At 39.6% G+C, this 24,224-nt stretch overlaps 1 protein-coding gene and 1 non-coding gene across 5 annotated transcripts in view; one reads left to right on the top strand and one right to left on the bottom strand.

Moving 5' to 3' along the window:
* The first annotated feature begins 5,873 nt into the window (after positions 1-5,873).
* Positions 5,874-24,224, top strand: part of LOC115216652 — a 76,944-nt gene continuing 58,593 nt past the window's right edge. For 3 of the 4 annotated variants that reach the window (XM_036506292.1, XM_036506295.1, XM_029786143.2), the window contains exon 1: positions 6,921-7,103. The gene's annotated coding sequence lies outside the window, so the exon portion shown is untranslated. Of the gene's footprint in view, positions 6,042-6,920; positions 7,104-24,224 lie in introns of those variants that run through there. The other variant, XM_029786145.2, reaches the window with a different exon arrangement.
* LOC115216871 lies at positions 20,564-20,680 on the bottom strand. The gene has a single exon (XR_003882123.1). It is a non-coding gene; the product is annotated as a U6atac minor spliceosomal RNA (small nuclear RNA).

The raw sequence follows: 24,224 nt of genomic DNA, 5'->3' as shown, positions 1-24,224 counted from the left end.
TATGTATGTATACGGATCAAATAATTCACGAAAACATAATTTGCGAAGATACTATTGACTCTGATATTATCTAGTTTAACAATTTGAAAATGATAATAACAGAATCAATAATATAGGCGATTGCAGCCCCACCCACCCACATACCAAAAGCATCAAGTAGCTGAAGGATTAAAAGGACATACTAAGTACGTATATCTATCTTCTGGAAATAACATTTTGGCAATTTCAATAAGAGTTTGTCCTTTGATCAATTCTAATATTATTAAAGACTCCGCCGGTTACGACGACGAGGGTCCCAGCTGATACGATCAACGGAACAGCTTGCTCGTGAAATTAACGTGCAAATGGCTGAGCATTCCACAGACACGTGTACCCTTAACGTAGTTCTCGGGGATAATCAGCGTGACACAGAGAGTGACAAGGCTGACCCTTTGAAATACAGGTACAACTCATTTTTGCCAGCTGAGTGGACTGGAGCAACGTGAAATAAAGTGTCTTGCTCAAGGACACAACGCGTCGCCGGGAATCGAACTCACAACCTTACGATCATGAGCCGAATGCCCTAACCACTAAGCCACGCGCCCTCAATTTTAATATGTGTGTGTGTGTGTACAGTAATCCCACGACTATCGCGAGTGTTACGTTCCAACATCACTACCCCGCGCGATACGCTTTTACTTGTTTCAGTCATTTGACTGTGGCCATGCTGGAGCACCACCTTTTTAGTCGAGCAAATCGACCCCAGGACTTATTCTTGGTAAGCCCGGTACTTATTCTATCGGTCTCTTTTGCCGAACCGCTAAGTTACGGGGACGTAAACACACCAGCATCGGTTGTCAAGCGATGTTGTGGGGGACAAACCCAGACACACGAACATATACACATACACACACACATATATACATACATACATATATATATATATATATATATATATATATATATATATTATATATATATATATATATATAAAATGGCGGTTCCCCAGCATGGCCACAGCTCTTGAGCTGAAACTAGATAAAAAAAAAAAAATATATATATATATATATATATATATATACATATATACGACAGGCTTTTTTCAGTTTCCGTCTACCAAATCCACTCACAAGGCATTGGTCGGCCCGGGGCTATAGCAGAAGACACTTGCCCAAGGTGCCACGCAGTGGGACTGAACCCGGAACCATGTGGTTGGTTAGCAAGCTACTTACCACACAGCCACTCCTACGCGATAGGTGAAAATCCACGAAGTAGAAACAGTACTGTATATTTTTATTATTTTTATAAATTTTTATATATTTATTTTATTATAAATGCAAAACAACACCGCAGAGGAATCGACGTAAGCTTGAATAATAAACCGCGATAGATGAACCGCGATAGGTGAATCGCGATGTGGCGAAGGATTACTGTGTGTGTATAGTTCAGCAAAATTTAGATTCACATGAATATGGTACCAGAATTTTGTATGGTATTATCCATATAAATCCATGGGGTGATTACAATCAAAATAAGCAACAAGTATATCCGAGGTAATGTGGTACGATCGTTTCATGCTACTTCATTTTATTAAACACTAAGCATTACATCAGTTTTAAAATGTCGAGCAATCTTCAGCCACCTTTAGGAATTTTCCAATCAAACGGACAATGCACATTCTTATCCTTATTTCGTTTTCCAACATTATAAAGAGGGTAGATATACAGGCAGAGAGGTTGATTTCATTCTTAAAAACATGAGAGTATTAAATATACTCTCTGATAAGAATGTGCATTGTCTGTTTGATTGGAAAATTCCTAAAGGTGGCTGAAGATTGCTCGACATTTTAAAACTGATGTAATGCTTACAGCTTACAGTGTTCAATAAAATGAAGTAGCATGAAACGATCGTACCACATTACCTCAGATATATTTGTTGCTTATTTTGATTTTATATATATATATATATATATATATATATATACATATATAGTTATTGTATGTGTGTTTGTGTATGTATATGGGTTCGCTTACTAAGCTGCTTGTATTCGTAGCCTTATACAGTTTTTTTTACTGTATAAGGGGCACGAATACAAACAACACACACATAAATATTCTGTTATTTTCTTCAGTCATTTGACTGCGGCCATGCTGGAGCACCGCCTTTAGTCGAGCAAATCGACCCCGGGACTTATTCTTTGTAAGCCCAGTACTTATTCTATCGGTCTCTTTTGCCGAACCGCTAAGTAACAGGGACGTAAACACACCAGCATCGGTTGTCAAGCAATGCTAGGGGGACAAGCAGACACACAAACATATACACACACATACATATATATATATATATACATATATACGACAGGCTTCTTTCAGTTTCCGTCAACCAAATCCACTCACAAGGCATTGGTCGGCCCGAAGCTATAGCAGAAGACAGTTGCCCAAGATGCCACGCAGTGGGACTGAACCCGGAACCATGTGGTTGGTAAGCAAGCTACTTACCATACAGCCACTCCTGCACACACACATATATATATATATATATGTGTGTGTGTGTGTGTGTGTGTGTGTGTATGTATGTATGTATGTATGTATATGCGTGTGAATAGGCGTCTGTCCGAGCTTGGTCTCACTATGTCTTGTAACATAGCGGTTCGTCAGATAGCATACGATAAAATAATATGCAATATCGAAATAAATACTTGAGTCAATATTTGAGAGACATTTGACTCATTTTTTAAAAGATCGAACAATATGGTGACGCTGGTCCGGCAGGAATGGTACCTAATGCAAAGTCAACCTCGGCGGAATTTGAACTCAGAACGTAAAGACAGACGAAATACCGCTAAGCATTTCACCCGTCGTGCTAACGTCTCTGCCAGCTCGCCGGTACCATGCAATATTACCATGACGACCGAGCCGCCATCGCTGTCGCCGCAGTTATGAACATAACCAATAACGGAGCCTCAGCGTTGGTCTGCAAGAAATAATGGCCAAATCTCGCTCAAATCACCGATGTATTGTTTTAAAAAAATATATTTGAGATATGGATAATGTAGTCTTATTATATACACTGAGTATAAAAGAAAAAAAAATCGAGAAGGTCATAGCCGGAGCGCCTTTGCTCATAGATCTACTTGATCATAGGTATCCGGATAACAACAACAACAGCAAATAAAATAATAATAATAATAATAATAATAATAATAATAATAATAATAATAATGATGATGATGATGATGATGATGATGATGATGATGATGATGATGATACTTTCTACTAAAAGCACAAGGCCCGAATTTGTAGAGAGGGGACTAGTCGATTATATCGACCCCAGTGCGTAACTGGTACTTAATTTATCGACTACCGACAGGATGAAAGGCAAAGTCGACTCGGCGGATTTGAACCTTGAAGGTGAAGACAGACAAAACGCCGCTGAGCAATTCGCCCGGCGTGCTAACGATTCTTATTTGTTTATTACCCACAAGGGGCTAAACACAGAGGGGACAAACAAGGACAGACAAACGGATTAAGTCGATTATATCGACCCCAGAGCGTAACTAGTGCTTAATTTATCGACCCCGAAAGGATGAAAGGCAAAGTCGACCTCGGCGGAATTTGAACTCAGAACATAAAGACAGACGAAATACCTATTTCTTTACTACACACAAGGGGTTAAACACAGAGGGGACAAACAAGGACAAACGGATTAAGTCGATTATATCGACCCCAGTGCGTGATTAGTGCTTATTTAATCGACCCCGAAAGGATAAAAGGCAAAGTCGACCTCGGCGGATTTTGCACTCAGAACGTAGCGGCAGACGAAATACCTATTTCTTTATTACCCACAAGGGGCTAAAGACAGAGGGGACAAACAAGGACAGACAAACGGATTAAGTCGATTATATCGACCCCAGAGCGTAACTAGTGCTTATTTATCGACCCCGAAAGGATGAAAGGCAAAGTCGACCTCGGCTCGGCGGAATTTGAACTCAGAACGTAACGACAGACAAAATACGGCTACGCATTTCGCCCGTCGTGCTAACGTCTCTGCCAGCTCGCCGGTACCATGCAATATTACCATGACGACCGAGCCGCCATCGCTGTCGCCGCAGTTATGAACATAACCAATAACGGAGCCTCAGCGTTGGTCTGCAAGAAATAATGGCCAAATCTCGCTCAAATCACCGATGTATTGTTTTAAAAAAATATATTTGAGATATGGATAATGTAGTCTTATTATATACACTGAGTATAAAAGAAAAAAAAAATCGAGAAGGTCATAGCCGGAGCGCCTTTGCTCATAGATCTACTTGATCATAGGTATCCGGATAACAACAACAACAGCAAATAATAATAATAATAATAATAATAATAATAATAATAATAATAATAATAATAAGATGATGATGATGATGATGATGATGATGATGATGATGATGATGATGATACTTTCTACTAAAAGCACAAGGCCCGAAATTTGTAGAGAGGGGACTAGTCGATTATATCGACCCCAGTGCGTAACTGGTACTTAATTTATCGACTACCGACAGGATGAAAGGCAAAGTCGACTCGGCGGAATTTGAACCTTGAAGGTGAAGACAGACAAAACGCCGCTGAGCAATTCGCCCGGCGTGCTAACGATTCTTATTTGTTTATTACCCACAAGGGGCTAAACACAGAGGGGACAAACAAGGACAGACAAACGGATTAAGTCGATTATATCGACCCCAGAGCGTAACTAGTGCTTAATTTATCGACCCCGAAAGGATGAAAGGCAAAGTCGACCTCGGCGGAATTTGAACTCAGAACATAAAGACAGACGACATACCTATTTCTTTACTACACACAAGGGGTTAAACACAGAGGGGACAAACAAGGACAAACGGATTAAGTCGATTATATCGACCCCAGTGCGTGATTAGTGCTTATTTAATCGACCCCGAAAGGATAAAAGGCAAAGTCGACCTCGGCGGAATTTGCACTCAGAACGTAGCGGCAGACGAAATACCTATTTCTTTATTACCCACAAGGGGCTAAAGACAGAGGGGACAAACAAGGACAGACATAGGTATTAGGTCGATTACATCGACCCCAGTACGTAACTGGTACTTAATTTATCGACCCCGAAAGGATGAAAGGCAAAGTCGACCTCGGCGGAATTTGAACTCAGAACGTAACGACAGACAAGATACGGCTACGCATTTCGCCCGGCGTGCTAACGTTTCTGCCAGCTCGTTGCCTTAATAATAATAATGATGATGATGATAACGAAAACAATAACAACAACAACAACAACAACACACATTACCATGACCATAGCCGTACAACTACTGACAAAGCGCCAGAACCTGTACGTAGTTGCTCGGTCTGCTAGGAAAAGAGTAAACTGTTCCTTCTCTCCAAATCACCTTTCCCCCCGTGTCTTAATGCTTGAATGACACATAAAGGCAAGATAATGAACGGCGTCCTAGATTCTCCCCTTTAAAAAGAAAAGAAGAAGAAGGAGAAGAGAAAAAAATAGGGGTAGCGAGTCATGGCTGGAATGAATATATATATATCTATGTTTGTTTCGATCAGGAGAGCCGACCTGTGTAAAGACAGAGAGACAGAGAGAGAGGGGGGGGGGAAATTGGTGGAGTACAACAGCAAGAACAACAACAACAGCTGCTCTACTGCTGCTATAACGACGCTTACCTTCCTCCATTTCTATTCCCTCTCCTCCTCCTCCCACTCCTCCTCGCTCGACCAATGAACAGCGAGCAGCGATAAACCTAATAATAATAACAATATGGATAATAATAATAATAATAATGATGATGATGATGATGATGATGATGATTATGGTGATGATGAAAATGATAATCATGTATAAATATATGAATGGAAATGAGCCAAATGCTATTTCCAGTATTTGATTATTATTGCTTCTTATAGCAAAAAGGCAGTGTGTTAATCATACGTAAAAAAGGATTTTGGGGGAAAAACAACAACAAAAACAAAAACAAAAACAACAACCTAACCCATTCATGGCTGCTCTTGTGGAAACGGTCGCTGACAGCAAGCGTAAGCATTTACAATAATTCAATAATTATTTTTTAATTTTTGCCTGGGATATTCAACTATTGAGACTCTTGTCTACTAAATGGCTGGCTGGGCGGTTGTAAATTTTGTAATTTATTATACACGGAATACCTAATTTATACGCATAATACGCATACACCAATATACATATATATATATATATATATATATATATATATATATATATATATATATATATATATATATATATATATATATATATTATATATATGTGTGTGTGTGTGTGTGCGTGTGTGTTGTGTGTGTGTGTATATACATTTGTTATATGCATATGTATTGTATGTGTGTGTACACGCGCTTATACATACAAGCATACATATATATATATATACAATATGTAGACAGACAGACAGATTGATAGACATACACAGACATTCATTAACACACGCAGAAATATTTATGCCATATTTATACACACACACACACACACTTATACAAACGCATAATATACAGTATACATGCATCACCACTCATATATATATATATATATATATATATATATATAAATGTATGGTGCTCCAGCATGGCCACAAATGTCTGAAACAAGTAAAAGAGAGTAAAGAGTATAGATACACACACACACACACTCACATACACACATACACATATATAAATATACGCACACATATATGAATATACGTACACACACACACAATCTCTTCGTGAAGAGCTTTGCTTTATCAGAGCTTACTCGGAACTAAGCAACGTTCACTCTCACAAGACGAACAACAACTCCAAAATAAATAAATAAATAAATAAAAAAAAAGGAAAACGCGAAACAGTGAGTGAGTGAGTGAAGGAGGGAGGGAGGGAGAGAGGGAGCGTGTGACTGAGTGTGGTGTGGGAGATTTTTAAAGTGTGAGCGAGAGAGTTGAGTGTAAGTGATGAGGCCAAGAGGAGGGGAAGGAAACGCAGATTTGCTTCTACGACTACAAGTGGAAGGTTTTTGGATATAAATACAGAACATGTAGCAACTGTATCTTCTCTCTCTCTCTCTCCCTTGTAACAAGCGATAAATAGCAAGTAAGCGAACTCTTTTTTCCATTCATTTGTTCAACAATTTCTATCCATTCCTGCTTTCTTCACCACGATTTTCCGTTAGTACCAATTCTCTATTCGTATACCTACCTCACATTATATATATGTATATATACATACTCTTTTACTTGTTTCAGTCATTTGACTGCAGCCATGCTGGAGCACCGCCTTTTTTAGTCGATCGAGCAAATCGACGCCCCCCCCCCCCGGGGACTTATTCTTTTGTAAGCCCAGCCAGTACTTATTCTATCGGTCTCCTTTTGCCGAACCGCTAAGTGACCGCGCTAAATATATTAATATTTTAGCAGAGGTAAGAAAGTGACTCACGCTTCCAGAGTTTCGTGCGTTGCACTAGTATGCATATATATATATATGTGTATGTATGTATATATGTGTGTATATATGTATGTATGTATATTTCCCATTCTCTCTCTCTCTCTCTCTCTCTCTCTCTCCTCTCGCCTCTTTCTCTTTCTCTCCTCTATCCATCTGTCGAGTGATCTTTCTATCTTATTTTTCAATGCCGACGTTAATTATCATCACCTACATTTCGTATTAAACAACAGGAGGCAGTATAGACATAAAGTCACACATATGTACGTACATATATAAACATACATGCTTACATATATATATATATATACATGCTTATATATATATATATGTGTGTGTGTGTGTGTGTGTGTGTGTGTGTGTGTGTGTGTATATACACACACGCACATATGTAAATATATTTACTCGTATATAACATCACGTAACTAATTAACGTATATATAAATAACATACAGATATACATTCCTTCACGGATAATTATATACATACATATTAGGAGAGAATTGTACCAAAAATCGGCTGCGAACCGATCGATATATTTTGCAGTATTTATTTACATCTCACCGGGGTCGAATTTGTCGTTTAATACTTCTGATAGCGATAAAGTAATTACTATTTAATTACTGGGGGGTCGATATATTTCCTTTACCTTCCGCACCCCACCCCGCCGCCACCCTTGTATGAATGCATTAATGTTTGGTTGGTTGGTCGGGTTCCCTTAATGTTCGTTTTATTCATCCAGCATTATTATATGTTTTCATCGGTGTCCCTGGTGGTAATAAAAGCGTCTGGAACGGTGCCAGGCATTCACTTTGCACTCTGCTTTCAGAGAGAACGGTGCGGTCTGTGAAGATTCAACTGTCATAATTCTATAGAAATTTATAAGACAATGTGAGCTGGGAACGATTCCGGACAGTGTGCACTTGCTTTTTTTCTGCAAGGACGGAAATCAAAGGTTATTTCCGAAATTTCTTGACCTGTCAATGGTGCAAGGAGGCGTCAGCAGATGTACCAAACTCAGTCAAGCATTTAATTTTCGAGCTGTGCGCCGACCGTCGAAAATCGTCCTACACACGTACTTGTTCAATGACTGACATTGCCGACTTGGTGGGCTCGTATCGAACAGCTGTTGTCACGTGTAGGGTGGATCCGGCTATCAGCTGAGTCTGTTGTGAAGAATGATTCGCCGCCTTTCATTGGCTCGGAAGGGCGGACAGTTTTCCGCTGTCTGATTTTGTTTTTGTGTTTTGAGGTTTTATTTTTAAGGTATAGGAAAATAGTCGAAAGATTCAAGCACAGGGTTCTTTTCTCTCTGGCCGAGCCCTCATCAGCTTCTTCAGATATCATCTCAAGAGCAGCATGAGGATGGAGTCGGAGAGATACTGTCTTGCAATGTGTTTTACTAAAGAGCTTACTTAGATTATGCAGCTCTGAACAAGAACACTAATAGATAGCGTTTTCGAAGCCTTTGATGCGGCAAAGTAATCCATAACTTTCTAAGGGCTTCTTACGCCCGAATTATCTTAGGTGGTTCCCTACCCTATTTGGGGACAGTTTCTAATTGTTATTTCATTGTTATATTTGTTATTGAGGTGGCGAGCTGGCAGAACCGTCAGCACTCTGGACAAAGCGCTTAGCAGTGTTTTGTCCGTCTTTACGTTCTGAGTTCAAATTCTACCGAGGTTGACTTTACCTTTCGGCGTCGATAAAATGAGTACCAGTTGAGCACTCGGGTCGATGTAATTGGCTACTCCAGCCACAAAAATTTTTGACCTTGTACGTATAGTAGAAAGGATTATTATTATTATTATTATCATTATTATTATTATTATTATTATTATTATTATTACTACTACTACTACTACTACTACTACTCTTGTTTCTAGCTATTGTACTGTCTCCTAACGTTTTGCGCTGTTATGGACAATAAAAGATATCATAATTGACAGACTCGTTCGAGTGTCAGAACATTACTCTCAACATTCGAGCATTCGTTCCGACACTTTGCGTTCAGAATTCAAATCCACCTGAAGTCAATTTCGTCATTCCTCATTCTGAGTTGTTAGAACCATGATTAGCAGAATCGTTAATGTGGGGGAAGGGGAGGATACCTTGCGGTATTTGTCCTGGATCTTCGAGGTCAACTTTACTTCTCATCTCTTCAGAGTCGATAAGATAAAGTACCACTCAAGTACTAGGGTGAAGGCAGTCGATTAACTCCCCTCAAAACTGCTGGCCTTGTGCCTAAATTATATACCATTATTGATAACACTTTTGATACCTTTGGATATGGCAGAGATGTCCGAGGTTTTGTGTGAGATTCCCCTCAAAATTTTCTCCTATTGGAGAATTTTTCTCGTTGAAATTTTGTTAAATTTTATTGTTAAACCTTTTGCTATACCTTTTATTTCTGACGACTCCATTTTGCCTTCTTTTATGTGTCGTCTTTCGTCCAATGCATTGGTCTTAACTTCTAGGGGACTTATGGTCATCCTCCGTTATATATTAACGCCTGACCGTCGTCTCTGGCCCCGGCTCACGTCTGACCGGATTGGAACGTCTACTCTTCCGCTTTTTTTGTGAAAGAGACACGTTCCTCTGGTCAGGTGCTCCGTTTGCTATCAATCACCTGCTGCGTGGACTGAGCTTGCTGTAGGTGACAGTACGCAGATATGCACTGAGACTGCCACGTATCTAGCAGTTCTTTGATGATAAATAAATGTAGTCACAGTTTGTAAGGCGGATTTCTCCATAGTTCATCTCTTCGACAGAGCTGTCGTCCTGGGTCAAGACAGAGTGCTTGACCTAGAGCAGTTGGTGGAATTCTTCCCATGACTTTATATAGAGGGTTAGTGGTGAGCAAGTGCAACGACGTTCTCGAAGAAACTGTAGTTGTCGACGAAAATTTAACTAACATTCCGGAAGACTTTTGGGTCGGGGCCCATGTATAACTTCCAGAAATCTATGGACTGGCATTGCCGGTGCGAAATCATCACTACAGGCACGAAAATTCCGTCAGGCGGGTCTGTTCGACATGCGCGCTGAACGACGAAACTGTTGTACATGCTGTCACGTGTGGGACGGATACGGCAATCGGTTGAGTCCATTGTGAAGATCGACCCGCTGCCTTGTTTTGGCTGGGAAAAATAGGCAATATATTTTATATGCCTGGCGGCCTTAGCGGAAGAGGTTATGCAGTGTACCAGACTGAAAAGGCTGAAGACAGACTCCGCCCTCTCTGGCCAAGCCCTCATCAACGTTTTTACATTTCACTTGAAAAGAAACTGTTGTTGAAGAGGGAAGTGCTGCCCCCTGGCAAATTTATTGAGAGGTGGATGAGGGTGGCGAGAATGGTCCGAGTGAATGGGCCTGTAGATTAAAGGAGAAGGACGACACAAGTTTTAGTGGTCAGCGTAACCATGGTTTTGTGGGATTTCCACGAGTAACCCTAGCAAGCCTCCTTCTTTTGGGGGAATTGTGGAAGCACAATTCCGATCAACGGAACAGCCTGCCCGTGAAATTAACGTGTAAGTGGCTGAGCACTCCACAGACACGTGTACCCTTAACGTAGTTCTCGGGGATATTCAGCATGACACAGAGAGTGACAAGGCCGGCCCTTTGAAATACAGGTACAACAGAAACAGGAAGTAAGAGTGAGAGAAAGTTGTGGTGAAAGAGTACAGCAGGGATCACCACCACCCTCTGCCGGAGCCTCGTGGAGCTTTTTAGGTGTTTTCGCTCAATAAACACTCACAACGCCCGGTCTGGGAATGGAAACCGCGATCCTACGACCGCGAGTCCGCTGCCCTAACCACTGGGCCATTGCGCCTCCTTTTGGGGGAATTATTGATTGTTGGAATCTATTGTTGCTGCTATTCTTCTGTTTGTTCGCTCTTTCATATAAACACCACATTGCCTCGTCCCCTACCGTTCTCGATCATTGTAAACCCCTAATGGTTAATAAAAAATCATTGTAAACCCCTAATGGTTAATAAAAAATCATCATCGTCGTCGTCCGTTATCATCATCATCATCATCATCATCATCCACGCCGAGCAAATGTTTAGCGGCATTTCGCCCGTCCTTACGATCTGTGTTCAAATTCCGCTGAGGTTGACTTCCCTTTCATCCTTTCGGGGTCGATGAAATAAGTACCTACCAGTTATGCACTGAGTCGATGTAATCGACTAACCCCATTCCCCAAAAATTTCGGGCCTTGTACCTATAGTAGAAAGGATTGTTATTATTATTATTATTATCATTATTATTATTATTATTACTATTATTATTATTATCATTATTATTATTATTATTACTATTATTATTATTATTATTATTATTATTATATTATTATTATTATTATTATTATTATTCTATGTTTGACTTTTGCTTTATATTTGTACAAGTTGGCTCCAAGTCTCACCCAGAGACCTCAAGAGACAACAGGGTTGGAAGTTCATGTTGTTGTTATGCCTAGTGTGCCATATATTTGGGGGGTGGGGATGTTGTACTAATGAATGTCTAAAAAAAAAAAGTTTTTTATTATTTTTTTTTATTATTATTATTATTATTATTATTATATTATTACTATTATTATTATTATTATTATTATTATCATTATTATTATTATTATTACTATTATTATTATTATTATCATTATTATTATTATTATTACTATTATTATTATTATTATTATTATCATTATTATTATTATTATTACTATTATTATTATTATTACTATTATTATTATTATTATTATTATTATTATTATTATTATTATTATTATTTTTATTATTATTCCGCCCTTTTGACCAGGCTCCCGTGGCTTTTATGGGTTTTTCTACGAATAAATTTTGAAGTGCTTCCTCCTATTGGGAATTTCAATTATTATATTTTCGTTGTTATCTCTGGAATTTTTACACGGTTTTTTTTTCAAATGGACAAAACCCTTTGTAACTTTCGTCCTGTGTTTTGTCCCTTTATGTTTTAATTAAATTTTTGTCAGCCCTTGTGGCCAATAAACGAATTAATTATTATTAGTATTAGTATTAGTAGTATCATTATTATCTTTATTATTATTATTGTTGTTGTTGTTGTTGTTATGGCCACTATACTGTGAAGTAACGGAAATTTGGTGCTCCGTAAGTTGAAAAAGTATTTGCAATCTTTTCGGCCTTCGGTCTTTTCATTTCTGTTGTTACCATTACATTTCGGATATTGTCTGGATTGTGCAGATAGTAATTTTGTGCAGAAACACCCCCCCCCCTCCTCCACTCTGTTTTTGCAAGGAGTGCGCATAAATAGTTTTTGAATTTTAATTGCTTTCGGAAAAAACAGATATTTCGCAATTTTCTGCAGTTTTTTTTTTTTCTTTTTTTGAAGATGGCTGATAAAGAAGCCATCATAATGTTCGATAAATGAACGCGCTCCTTGAGAAATTTTGAGAACAAGGAAAGAGATGAGAACGGCGAATGGTCTAAGCTTAATGACGTCACCGTGGCGGAAAATGTTTCGTCTCTAAGCAACGTCAAAACTTTAGGTGTCAACAAAGAGAACAACAGCAGCAGCAGTGACAGCAGCAGCAACCACAGTGGAGGCGCATTGGCCCAGTGGTAAGGGCAGCGGACTCGCAGTCGGAGGATCGCGGTTTCGATTCCCAGACCGGGCGTTGTGTGTGTTTATTGAGCGAAAACACCCAAAGCTCCACGATACACCGGCAGGGGGTGGTGGCGATCCCCTGTTGTACTCTATCGCTCCAACTTTCTCTCACTCTTTCTTCCTGTTTCTTGTCCCCGACTTCCTATGCAACCGCTGACTCTGGGTGCGCATTCATCCATCTGTCGATGCTCTCGGTGTCGGGGGTTGACCTGCTTTCTTTTCTGCGGGTCTTACGAATAGCAAAGGACCACGTTTCGGACTTCTCCCACTGGGACGAAGACCGCTTCGCTCAACAAACAAACAAGCAAACATCAACTGCAATGACATGGAGAAGGAAGAGCTGAACGATCAATGGATCACAGTAACAAAAGCGGGTCGGCGAAAGAGGAGGAGAGTAGGTAGCCCTACTCCAAGAAATAAAAACTTTTTCTGAAACCATAACTGCAACACAATCCACAACCACTCCAACAAAAACAACAAGAACAAGATCAACAACTTCAAAAACAGCAACATCATCATCAACATCATCATCATCATCATCATCGTTTAACGTCTGCTTTCCATGCTAGCATGGGTTGGACGATTTGACTGAGGGCCGGCGAACCAGATGGCTGCACCAGGCTTCAATCTTGATCTGGCAGAGTTTCTGCAGCTGGATGCCCTTCCTAATGCCAACCACTCCGAGAGTGTAGTGGGTGCTTTTACGTACAACCGGCACGGGGGCCAAACAGCATGAAATTAAAGAAATAGAGAAACATCCGATTACAGAATATTCATCGGACTGTAGACAAACTGTATCCATCAATTTCATTATTGTGAAACAGTGAAGCGATGGATTTTGTAAATCAAAATAAAAACAGTATAGAGACAGAGAGGACAAAACAAACATCCTGCTGGTACGGAAACTGCAAAACCAAAACTGGTTGAGGCAAGGCTTGGAGTTGTGGGTGAAAGTAGATCGCAAATTTCTGGAAACAATCTCAGACCTTATAAATTTCCCAGATGGCAGCAACCTCCACGTGGCCGTTGAGGGTAGAAAGCCGAGGTGTCATCTGCGTGGAAACACAAATCATCTGAAGACCTTTTGCCCAAAATAAAAGAGAGAAGCGAGACTCCCCACCACCATCATCACAACAACAACAACAGCAACGGCAGAGGCAGATGACCACTACAGCTGCAAAAACAACAATGACGATAGCAGCAACTGCAATTACAGTAGCACCTACAGCAGTAACAACAACGACAACAATAACAGTAGAAGCAACAGCAACAATTTTGGTTAAGTTGTTAGCAAAAAGGTTGGCGCTTGTCGTCGAAGAACTGATTGAGGATGCGCAATTCCAAGCAGATTCATCCACAACCTTCATCGCATACGATAAGTCATAGACAAAGTGGGTAAAGAAGCTGGCATGGGTGGGGCCCTGATCAATTTGGATCAATTTAAACCCTTCGATGGGATTGACCACCAATACTTGGCGGCTAATTTCGATCCCGTTTTCTGTGGCTGGATCGCTGCAATGTACAGTGACATCTCCTTGGTAGTTCGGGTGAATGTTTACCTATCAGAGCCTTTAGCATCATGCGCTCGGTCCGGCAAGGGTGTCTGCTCTTTTCTCTTCTGTATGCACTGGCTCTTGAGACACTACTACGGAAATTAGGCGTTGAGAGAATGCGGCATCTCCAGCGCTTCCTTGAGGGTGAGCAGGTGTGTTCGCTGTTTATCAGACAGGATTTTCCACAGCTCGTCTCTTTGACTGAGCTGCAATCCTGGTTCAAGCGTAGACCGCTGCAGGACGCCTGACATCTAAAGTGTTGTAAGGCGCTCGCAGCCCTCTGTCAGTCGGGCAAAGAGGTCGGTGGAAGTTCCACTCAGGCGTTCTATAGAGGGTTGGTGGCAGACAAGCATGACGATGTTTTCGGTGAGATTCTGGGCGTCGACAAGAATCAGTTGGCTGGTCTGTTCCGGAGGACTTTCGGGCGAGGGCCTATGGTAATTTTCAGAAATCCTTGGCCTTGCAGTATTACTTGTTCGTGATAAATTCTACAGGCACGGAAGTGCCGTCAGCCGTCCCTGTGCAGATTCGCGCAGAACGACGAAACAGTTCTGCACGCTCCCGTCCAGTACCCGAGCATTGCTGACTTGTGGGTTTATGTCGAGTACTTGCTGTCACGTGTAGGACGGATTTGGCTATCGGCTGAGTCCACCGTGAAGATCGTCCCTCACCCTTCCTTCAGCCGGGAAAGGCAGGCTGTGTTTCTTTGTCTAGTGGCCTTAGCGAAAGTGGCTGTGTGATAGACATGATTTAAGGGGCTTCATCTCTTTGGAAAGGAAAATGAAGGTAGAGAGGGAAGTGTTAAAAGGTGAGTAGATGTTGTAATAATGGTCTAAGCCTGCACCAGAAGGTTGAAGGAAAACGGTGTAGAGATTGCACTTACTCTAGTAGTCGAAACGACTGTGGTTTTGTGGGGTCTCCTCAAGCAGCCCTCGGAAGTTTCCCTGTTTTGGGGAATTATTCAATATTACAATTTTATTACTATTTTTTACCACTCCTTTTATGTAACCCCACATTGTATTCTTTTGTACCGTCCCCAAAGTATTTTGTGAACCATTAGTTGTTAAAGAAAACATTATTATTATTATTCGTCCGTCGCTACATTAGTTTATTGTTTAATAGGGAGTTGTGCTACCATCGGCGAACAATTTTTGTCCTTAAGATGGACATGAACAGCCAAAATCCTATGCTCGGATAATCCTTGGCATTATTTCAGCCATGTAGAACATTTAAAGCGCCGAGAAAATTCCGTGTTATGGCTGCCCAAATTCATCACAGAACCACTCTCATGCTTCACAGTTGGGACCAAGTAGTTAGGGTTGAAGGTTTCTTTGGGCTGTGTCCAGACATATTCTCACTCCGAGGGTCAGTGGTGATTCATCTGAGGTTTCATTGTTCCATTGAGCATTTGACCACTTCTTATAGTCTAGATATTTTCTCATCAATGTTGATGTGGTACATTAGAAGGTTTAGCAATGGCAGTCTCGGGGTATCCAGCTTTATTAAGCTTATGAGGAATGGTTTTGTTTGGAACAGGATTGGTGTGATGGTAGTTTAGCTCTGCTTTCACTTCTGCTGCCGTATTTCGATGGTTTTTAGACACAATACCTTTCACTTTTCTGTGGTCCCTCTCTGTGAGCTTTACTTTATGTCCAGAATCAAACTCGTCAGAGGCGCAGGAGTGTGGTAAGTAGCTTGCTAACCAACAACATGGTTCCGGGTTCAGTCCCACTGCGTGGCATCTTGGGCAAGTGTCTTCTGCTATAGCCCCGGGCCGACCAATGCCTTGTGAGTGGATTTGGTAGACGGAAACTGAAAGAAGCCTGTCGTATATATGTATATATATATATGTACGTATGTGTGTGTTTGTGTGTCTGTGTTTGTCCCCCCTAGCATTGCTTGACAACCGATGCTGGTGTGTTTACGTCCCCGTCACTTAGCGGTTCGGCAAAAGAGACCGATAGAATAAGTACTGGGTTTACAATGAATAAGTCCCGGGGTTGATTTGCTCGACTAAAGGCGGTGCTCCAGCATGGCCGCAGTCAAACGACTGAAACAAGTAAAAGAGTAAAAGAGAGAGGTGATTCTAATTTGGTTTTTGAAATGCCAACATGATTTTAGAGAGTGCACCTCTCAAAATATTTAAACAGTTCACTAGTTTTAGTGACTGAAGATCCGGCCATCCACGCTCCAATAATTTGTTCTCGTTATTAAATCAGATAGGTCATGCATTTTAACTTATTTGAACATGAATGTCCGCTAAAAAAGAAAAAGAAAACAGGGGGTTATATTATGAAGTATAAGGCATACATGATACATATGAACACATATGTACAGACTTGAATAGTTATTTGTTATATTGACAATGTCTAAAGACTCTGCCGGTTACGACGTCGAGGGTCCCAGCTGATACGATCAACGGAACAGCTTGCTCGTGAAATTAACGTGCAAATGGCTGAGCATTCCACAGAGAGTGACAAGGCTGATCCTTTGAAATACAAGTACAACTCATTTTTGCCAGCTGAGTGGACTGGAGCAACGTGAAATAAAGTGTCTTGCTCAAGGACACAACGCGTCGCCGGGAATCGAACTCACAACCTTACGATCATGAGCCGAATGCCCTAACCACTAAGCCACGCGCCCTCACTATTGACAATGTAATAAGTAGTTAAATATAAAAAAAATTAAAAATAAAAATTGGTGTTTCCATTACTTTGTCCGAACACTATATATATATATATTTAAATAATGAGGGAGATAAATTAATATTAATTTTAATATCAATTTAAAACCAGTAGTCCAGCATACAAAAAAATCTGAGAAGTCAGAGAAAATTCTAATATATGTGTATATTGGCAGGGCAAGACTGCTAGGGAGTCGGCCGTATGCTAGAAATAGATCATCAACGATCAAACTACAAGGAAATTCTCTAGAGGAAAAATACAGCGAACACCAGAACCAAATTTGGCGGGCAGGACAGATGAAAATTTATATAAAAAACAGAATTAAATGCTACCTCGGTTTCGGCCTTTAATATATATATATATATATATATATATCTATATATATATATATATATATATTGGTAAAAATGGTAAGATAACAAAAGAAGAAAGAGACCTCATATTATGTAAATAGAGGACATTTATCTGTAAAATAATATGTGACAATTATTCGGTACCCAAGATAAAACTCTGAGTTTCGGATGCCGAGGTGGAAATCCACACCACCATCTCTTCGGTTATACACTAATAACTCATTTTACGAGGACCCGCTTTACGAGACCCCGGGTTTCAGCTCACCTTTGAATGGTGAGCTGAAATTTTTCGAGCACAAAATTCAAATTTTGAACAAAGTGTAAAAGTTTCTACTGCCATATCAAATGCTTCTGTGTGTTACCGAGAAATTTATAGAGAGCGAAAAAAAGCTTATTCTAAGCAAACAACTCTAGACTTGTTTTTTTTTTTTTAAAGAAATCTACAAGTCCGTCTACGAGTGCTTGTGAATCGGCGATCGCGTCTACAAGTGATGGTGTGCGCGAATCTAGTGCGAGGAAAAGTAATTCAGAAAACGATTATAATAGTATTTTTTATTATAAACTTGCAGTATCGCCCGGCGTTGCTCGGGTTTGTAAGGGAAATAACTATATAAGCATTTTTAGAGATGTAAAGTATAATAGCCATCTCAATATGGCTAACCACAAAGGGGGGTGTTACTGTAGCTTTTTACGTTCTGAGATTTAATACTAAATTTTTAGAGAGTTACTTCCCTTATATATGCCAAAAATGCATTAAAAATGGGAAAAATTGGTGGTAAATTTTTTTTTAAATCGTAGACTCATCGTAGACGCGCGCTAATACCCAGAAGGGCTCGATATGAATCACGACTATAAGATACCCGGTTTTGGTTAAACTGCACCGCAAAATGTGGGAGTAGCTAGGAATCTAATTCGTAGGAGACAGACAGCACACAACCTCTCTTTTATATATAAAGATGAGCTTGACATTCTTTTTACTTTATGTAAAATATTCTTTTTATTCTGCTGTTGTTTTATTGCCATTTTTTTACGAGTATTATAAATTTTATGGGTAAAATATTTTTTGTGGGAACGAATTACGATTTATAACGTTGCTACCATGGGAAATTATTGCTCTGCTTTACGATCGGTTTCCAGAAACCAATCAACTTGTATATCTAGGCACTACTGGATATATATATATGTGTATGTGTGTGTGTGTGTGTGTATACATACACACACAATAACACACATGCATTAAAGTTCACGGAGTCTTTTTCAGACGAATTCTTTATTGATGAACAAAAGCGTTACATCATACAAAAAGAAAACCGATTTCTTCAGATGAATAAAAAGTAAAATATAACACTTTGAATTTCTCACAAAACAGAACAATGCAAAGTGACCCTCCCAACAAGGTTTATCCGGTACGTGTGCGAGTAAGATCGCCACAAGCCGCTGTATAAAATTATTCTTGAGAAAATCCAACTCACCAATGCATACTTCCAGTATTGCGGTTACAACAGGGTACGGCGTTGCAGAGTAGATCGTCTGCACATATTTTGTGGACGCAATTGTTTGTTAGGATATTTTCGGTTTGAACGGCAGTTTTTTTAAAAATAATTTCCACGTAACTAAACACTTTTAAACTTCGTATACTGGTAGAATGTGTTTATAAAACATCTTTTTCTCTTGACTTTATTGAGAAAATTCTATAGTCTATTAGATATTTGTTGTTTTTTTCTTCAATTTCTGCAATTTCAACCAATCAATGACGTCCATTGAAGTAAAAAAAAAACCATTCTGTGCCGTATGAATACGTCCCTCGTTTAAGAAACAGATTGGGTTTATTTACATTTCTGAAGAAACAAAAGATACCCTTCCCCCACCCCTAACCCTAACCCCAAAACAGACTGAAATGCAATAGATCGATACTAGGGTCATAATTATGGGTGACAATTTCATATGACACCGCTAGGAAAAAAACTGCCGTTCAAACCGAAAAGATCCATTTGTTATAATCAAGAGCTGTGCCGCTGTTAAGTGCAACTCTTCCACACAGAAATGGACGGCGGCCAGTTGCTTAACCCAGGAATAAAGAAACAAAACCAGAGTTCTGAAAGGAAGACTGGCGATCTTTCGGTACAAATACCATAACTGCCAATTATAAACCCACGTGGGTTTATTTACATTTCTGAAGAAAAAAGAAACCCTTTTCCCCCACCCCTAACCCAAACCCTAGCCCCACATATATAAAAAAAAAACTTTACGGAAAGTGACGATCTTCTTCTTCAAATGTAAACAAGCAGACTTGGCAGTTATGGTACTTGTACCGAAAGATCGCCTACTTAGATTAATTTGTAGGAAATCTTGTCTAATCTCTTTGGTCACGTTTTTTTCTTCTGGTTTGTGCAAAAATATTCTTACCTATCATCATTGTTCATATCTTACCTTCTTTCTTGATTAACAATTCTATTTTTTCTCTATTAGCCTCACCTTCATCGTTAGTCCCACGATGGTTCCTCTCTTTTACTTGTTTCAGTCATTTGATTGTGGCCATGCTGTAGCATCGCCTTTAGTCGATCGAGCAAATCTACCCCGGGACTTATTCTTTGTAAGCCTAGTACTTATTCTATCAGTCTCTTTTGCCGAACCGCTAAGTTACGGGGACGTAAACACAACAGCATCGGTTGTCAAGCGATGTATATATACATATATACGACGGGCTTCTTTCAGTTTCCATCTACCAAATCCACTCACAAGGCTTTGGTCGGCCTGAGGCTATAGTAGAAGACACTTACACAAGGTGCCACGCAGTCGGACTGAACCCGGAACCATGTGGTTGGTAAGCAAGCTACTTACCACGCAACCGCTCCTACGCCTATAAAAAAAAATAGGTTGCTCTTAAGTAGAGAGCAATGCCCATATGTGTTAGAAAGATCGATTGATCTCTTCCGTCCTTGTCAAGGGGAGTGCTAACCATCTCTTTTTACTTTCCACACAGTGACAATTTTTTTTTTTTTTTACTCTACAGGAATTTTACTACAGTAGATCAAATTTCTGCTTTTGCAGTTCATATCTGCATTTGCGAAAATCTGTCCCTTCTTTGTTCTGACGGAGTACACGTATGCATGTATTGGCACGTTCAACATCTGTTATCATTACACTTTGATACAGTGAATGTTTTATCCTGCTTGTTCATGATGAATTTTGCCTTTGTTAATAGTTTCTTTAATGTAATAGATGGCTTGTTAACTTCGATACATCTTCGGTATAACCCCTTTGTCTTTAAAAATATATATTTCGTCTTCATATCTCACAAATTTCGGAAATTCATTCTTCAAACGCTCGTTTTGTAAAATAAATATAAAGCAATTGCATTTAAAAAATGAAAGATAATAAAAACAAAATGGCGCAATTTCGTTTTGACTCAAACTTTGTCAACAAATTTCTCGGTATTTTCTGTGAACACGTGTTAACTTGTCAACTGTCAGTTAACGTATCGAAGCGGACAGTGGAAGCTAATGGGTTGCATGCGCGTGCGTGCTTGTTCCTCTGTCTGTGTGTGTGTGTGTGTTGTGTGTGTGTGCGAACGTGCGTGCTTGTTCTTCTGTCTGTGTGTACGTGCTTGTTCTTTTTGTGTGTGTGTGCGTGCTTGATCCTCTGTCTGTGTGTACGTGCTTGTTCTTCGCGCGTGTGTGTGTGTGTATGTGTGTGTGTGCTTGTTCCTCTAAAAACAGAACAGGTATACACACACACACACACACAAAGAACAAGCACGTACACACAGACAGAAGAACAAGCACGCTCGCACACACACACACACACACACACACACATACACACAGACAAACAAACAAGAACAAGCATGTACACACGTACACACAGACAGAGGAACAAGTACGCATGCACGTACAACCCATTAGCTTCCACTGTCCGCTTCGATACGTTAACTGACAGTTGACAAGTTAACACGTGTTCACAGAAATTACCGAGAAATTTGTTGACGAAATTCGAGTCAAAACGAAATTACGCCAACAAAATTCACTTTGCTGGAGACCCGGTTGAAAAAACAAACATGAAATAGATGACAAGTGGTTATTATTGCTGTTCTGAAAACATAATTTCATTGCTAGGCAAGTGCGATTTCCGGTATGACGTTAGTGGAGGCTTTGGACTAGCTAATATTTCAAACTTACAAAAGTTTGTAAATTCATTGTCATTAATTTGGGATCTTTTCGGTTTGAACGGCAGTTTTTAAAAATAATTTCCACGTAACTAAACACTTTAAAACTTCGTATACTGGTAGAATGTGTTTATAAAACATCTTTTACTCTTGGCTTTATTGAGAAAATTCTATAGTTTGTAAGATATTTGTTGTTTTTTTTTCTTTGTCCCTCATTTAAGATTGGGTTTATTTACATTTCTGAAGAAAAAAAGATACCCTTCCCCCACCCCTAACCCTAACTAACCCTAACCCTAAAACCGGTTGAAATGCAATAGATCGATACTAGGGTCATAATTATGGGTGACAATTTTATATGACACCGCTAGAAAAAACTGCCGTTCAAACCAAAAAGATCCTTAATTTCGACAAGGAATGAATGTGGTTTTCATTAACATGCAAAACTACATCACTGTAGTAGATGTTTTTTTAAATTCTGATAGTAGTGCGAAGGAAACTGAGAATCTCCGTATGCTAAGTACTCATACGGCAATGTCAAATATATATACTAGTGAGCGGAAAAAGAAACAAACTTGTATTATCGGGAAATATCTATGAAAGCAATGAATAAAAGCTCCCTCCAGGTATGCTGAACATATAAAACAACAAGCAACATATTCGACCGTTGCTTTCACGAATCTACTTAAAGACCAGACTTGCTGGGCAATCTTTCGTCTCTAGTAGACCTTTCCGTCGATTTCCGTAAAAAAAATTTTTTTTTTTACATATGGGCTTGCGGGAACTTTTGAAGTAATGAGAGCGAAAGAGAATAAGAGAAAGCGATTGTATGACGAGGGAAGTTCTTTTGAAGTTACCGTGCATGGGAAGCATTGATGTACATGTGTGTGTGTGTGTTTGATGGGGTGTGGGAGACAGAAAGTATGTTGTGTAAGTGAAGTGCTTCTGTTAGTGTGTGTGAAGAGACAGAGTAATGTGTGAAAGAAAGAGATAACTGGAATTTTTTACTCGGTGTATGTGTATATGTATGTATATTACTTCTTCAAAAGTTCCCGCAAGCCCATATGTAAAAAAAAAAAATTTTTTTTACGGAAATCGACGGAAAGGTCTACTAGAGACGAAAGATCGCCGACTTGCTGAATTCTCAAAATTTGTTTAAAAAAAAGAAAAATCTCCATAATTGGAGTTACATCCCTTGTTTCTTTCTTTCTTTATTTATTTATTTATTTATTTATTTATACTGAGAGTTTTAAACAGATTGCGTGAGTGTTCGTGTCATGCAGTTGTTTAGATAATAATCGCACCCGAAGTTTTTTCCGTTGATTACATTACATATTCGTGTTGATAATTGCTTTAAGGGCGTTAGTCGATGACAGATCAGATGAGAGTAACGGGGGAAAAAATAAAACAAATAATACTCTCCGGGAGATAGTAGTCACGCTTATACCGTCCCCACCACCACCACCACCACCACCACCACCATCCTTCATATTATCAACTCAAATCTCTTGCCTGTTGAGGTGAAGGTTGGGGGTCGCATTCTCATGACAATATAATATAATGCATATGGGTGAAAGTACTTCGCGGTATTTCGCCCGTCGCTACGTTCTGAGTTCAAATTCCGCCGAGGTCGACTTTTGCCTTTCATCCTTTCGGGGTCGATAAATTAAGTACCAGTTACTCACTGGGGTCGATGTAATCGACTTAATCCGTTTGTCTGTCCTTGTTTGTCCCCTCTGTGTTTAGCCCCTTGTGGGTAGTAAAGAAATAGGTATTTCGTCTGCCGCTACGTTCTGAGTTCAAATTCCGCCGAGGTCAACTTTGCCTTTCATCCTTTCGGGGTCGATAAATTAAGTACCAGTTACGCACTGGGGTCGATGTAATCGACTTAATACCTATGTCTGTCCTTGTTTGTCCCCTCTGTGTTTAGCCCCTTGTGGGTAGTAAAGAAATAGGTATTTCATCTCCTGCTGCGTTCTGAGTTCAAATTCCGCCGAGGTCGACTTTGCTTTTCATCCTTTCGTCCCTTCCCCCCAAAATTTCAGGCTTTGTCTTTTCAGTAGAAAGGATTAAAATGTAAGAATAATATTTTATGAATCTTTTTTAAATTCTTTCCAACCACAGATTTTTTTTTTTCATATTTTCCACACTGATGTAGATTTGAATGCTGATGACGAGAATCATGTTCATTATATATATATATATATATATATGTGTGTGTGTGTGTGTGTGTGTATTCCGGATTTGCGTAAATGCGTATAGAATAATATATCAGTTGAATAAAGTTAAAACCTGGTCTGGTTTTCATGCTTTTTATTATTGTATTTTTTTTTTTTATTTTTAGAATGTTGAAGTGTCTTAGA

Source organism: Octopus sinensis, linkage group LG10 (genome assembly GCF_006345805.1).
Source record: "Octopus sinensis linkage group LG10, ASM634580v1, whole genome shotgun sequence".
Classification (NCBI taxonomy): domain Eukaryota; kingdom Metazoa; phylum Mollusca; class Cephalopoda; order Octopoda; family Octopodidae; genus Octopus; species Octopus sinensis.
This window is presented reverse-complemented; position numbering and strand designations above follow the sequence as displayed.